A 3811-nucleotide genomic window follows, 5' to 3' on the forward strand; every position below is an offset into this window, starting at 1 on the left:
GATAAGCCAATAGGAACGATAAGTCATGGGAGAGAACGGATTGAGGACGAAGAGGAGAGTGAAATTGCATATGATCATGAAAAAGATGAGATAGAGAAGGGAATTGAGGAGGATGAGCGCCGAAACGTTGAGTGGAACCGGTATGGGGCCACTTCTAAAGAAGACGAAGATGGAGTTTACTATGATGGGGTGAGCTTCGACACGTTGAGTGGGATCAACATGAGGCTCCTTATGGAGATGAGAAGGAAAGGTTCTATCGTGATGATGAGTTAGAGGATGATGGGTGGAGCCAAAATGAGGAGATCGATGATGGTGAGGATGAGGGCTATGAGCATAATGTATACCTAGTGACAAGGGTGCTAATGCCTAGTGAGAAGAGGAAGACCACCTTGAGGGCTTGTCCAACTTGGAAGTTGAGTGAGAATGGGTGCCTTGGTCACACCGAAGAAACATTGGTTCGCAATGACTTGGGTTTCGTGGATGATTTACCTAACCTTTCTCTTAATAAAGCTAAATCTAATGAAGGGAATGAGGTTGAGAAGGAGAGGAGCCTCCAAGACATTGTGACGGATTGGTTTGACCAACTTCGCCGAGATATTCCATTTGATGTCGGTCGAAGACTAAAGCTAGTATCATGAGGATGAAGCCCGGGGTGAGGCACTGGTTGAGATTGGGGAATGGTTCAAGGAGAAGGAGAATCCGGCAATAGATGGAGTAGAGTTCTTGAATTCACTTCGAACAACACCTTGGTTCGATTTGAGAGCTTGGGTCCGCTCAAAATGACACGTCTCATCAATATGTAGTAAGTAACTTGGGGTCAGGTTCTTTTTAAGAGAGAGTGTATGATGCGGAGCATCTCCCTCTGGGATCGGGCTCGTACGAAGGAAGTCGGAGGAAGAACTAAGCACGAGCAACAAGCGAGTAAAGAGGCCCAAAATAATGCCACACAACACACCAGTAGCTCGGGCACGCTCCGCGTGAAGGAATGTTTGATCCGGAGAAAAGTTCAGCAGCCAATCTACGCTCCGCGTAGATTTGGGCACGCACCGCGTAGAATGAATACTGATCCGGAGAGAAGTCCAAAAGGTCACATACGCACCGCGTAGAATTAGGCACGCTCCGCGTACCTTCATTTTAAGGAACTTGCTCCTTACTCCAGCTTCCTACTTAATTACAATCATGTCACTCCTTATTTACAACCCATGTCACTGCCTATTTACAATCATGCCACCTCTTTACCATTAACCCACTTTACCCTTACCTTTATATTTTAATTAGTTATGTAATTTGCCCTTTTATGTAATTTGGCAATTAGGTTTTTGAGATGTTATAAATTCATCTATTTCTCTTTGTAATGTTTAACTTTTTATCAATCAAAATTATATCATCTTCTTCAAGAAGTATTTGTTAAGGTTTTCACCTTCAACAATGGGGGATCTTTGATTTCCTACGGATTTAGTCCGTAAAACCCGGGATTCACTCCTTCTAGTTTAGCTAGAGAAGAACATATTTGTTAGTTTATGATTAAAACTAACACGTCCCGAAATCGTTTCGTATCATAAACATTAACTTCCTCTATCATAAACAAAACAATACCTAAAGGACTTCAAACCTAAAAAGCTAAAGAATTAAAGTTGTTTAAAATATCATTTAACTCTTAAAAATTTTCATTTTGAGGTCGTTATCCGTCAAATTCTAACAAATGAATCCAAATACAAAATTTTGCAAACCACCAGGGACGGAGCCAGCCCAGGGCTCGGGGGGTCGGAGCCCCCCGACTACCGACTCCGCTCTTAAGTACTAGTTGTTTTGTCTCTGGTAGCCCCCCTTAAAATTAGTATATATTGACTCTATATAGTACTATTTCAATATTTAAAGATAGATGAGATGATTAAGAATGTATGCTCTTATTTGAGAGGTTCTAGGTTCAACTCCCCTCAACCTTATTTAATTTAGAAAGTTTTTATTTATTTTAACTTTATTTTTCAATAATTATAAAACATGTTACCACTATTAACCAATTTAAATGGACTCTTTATTTTTATTTTGATAACACTTTGTATTCATTTTTATTATGTCCTTGCCATTAAAAAAAGAATAAACATATTTAATTTTTTATTAATTCAATGCTAGTTTCTAAAAAATGATAATATTTTTACAGTTTTAAAGAGTTGGAGACTAAATTTTTTGCCCAGCCGTCACGGACTGGACTTTAAAAATTTACCTTCAACCGTCCGACTAAAATTAACCCTTCAAATCTAAATTTCTGACTCCACCACTGTAAACCACACGATTATGGTTACAAAAAATACCACAAATATGAATATGTAAATCTGCAAAACCATGTGACAATCTATATGTACCTAACTTTTTTTTTTAAATTAAGTTTAGGGTCTCTTGAGCCTTCTTATTACATGCATGTGATGATGATGGTTATGATGAATGGTGATGATGATGACAGGAGTAGGAGAAGAAGACAGACTATGTGATTTTGCTGCCCAAATTATTTTATTTTAATATGAAAAGATTGTCATCTCTTTAGTGACTATCATCATCATCATTGTCTAATTAATCCAATGATTATGTCTAATTAATCAAATGACTATCATCATTATTGTCTAATTAATAATTCCAAGTCCCACTCCCCATGGTTTTGTAATTAATTGATTAATTCATATTCCTCTTAATTTCTTCCCTCTAATAAAACCTTGGAGTATAACAAAAGATAAGACAATAATTTGATCCAAAAGAGATCTTTGCATCCTTCTAATAAACTTTAGGGTAAATTACAAAATTGCAGCAATTTGGAGGCATATTTACATATTTAGATTCATTACACAGTATATTACATATTTAGATTATTTCAATTAGGATTTTTCCAAAATACCCTTTATATTAGTGATGACAATGGATAGTGTCAATCTCAAACCCTTACTCGTTTATTTTTTAATTGCTCGTATCCGTCTCATTACCCTAACAAGTATACTTTTTGCATCACATACCCGTCCCTTTAATTCGCGGGTATTCGCATATACCTTTACCCGTTACGAATCCATAAATAAAACAAAAATATTACAAAATTAACGAAGTATGAATTTAGTAAATTATCCATCTAAAAATTGAACAAATTGAACTTTAATCAATAAAAATAAAATAGTTTAGTCATATCACTCAATGATTGAAGAACAAAAGGATTAAGTTCAAATCTTACATTTTACATCTAAAAAACAATAATATTTTTTAATATATAAAAACGTTATGGCGGGTAATGGGTACCAGGTACCCTTGGGGTATTTCCATACTTGTCGCATTACTCGTAGGGTAATGATTTTGATCCATACCCTTCTATATATGGTACGAGTAGTCTCATTAGGATCATGTAGTGCCAAATACCCGCGGATACAGTACCCATTGACATCCCTAATTCATATATATATATATATATATATATATATATATATATATATATATATATTAGCCTTTTCTTCCTCCTTCCTCCTTCTTCCATTCTTTCTTCTTATATTTATTAGCAATCCTTCAATTTAATACATAAACGCAAGATTCAAACTCTTCATCATGTAAATATTATGTTCATTTTACATACATAAATCTTTTGGACTGATTAATTTTGTATATTTAAAGTTAGCTTACCTATATCGAATGATATTTGGAGTTTTGATGTTACCCGATAGCTTCGCAATTTATGATTTTATTTTGCAATTCTCGTTCCACTCTCCCCGTTTATATTCATAGGTGGATTTCACAGTTTGTTTTATGAATTTATATTTGAATTAAAATCACATTTTGTTAA

Source organism: Euphorbia lathyris, chromosome 2, assembly GCF_963576675.1.
Source record: "Euphorbia lathyris chromosome 2, ddEupLath1.1, whole genome shotgun sequence".
In the NCBI taxonomy this organism is placed as follows: domain Eukaryota; kingdom Viridiplantae; phylum Streptophyta; class Magnoliopsida; order Malpighiales; family Euphorbiaceae; genus Euphorbia; species Euphorbia lathyris.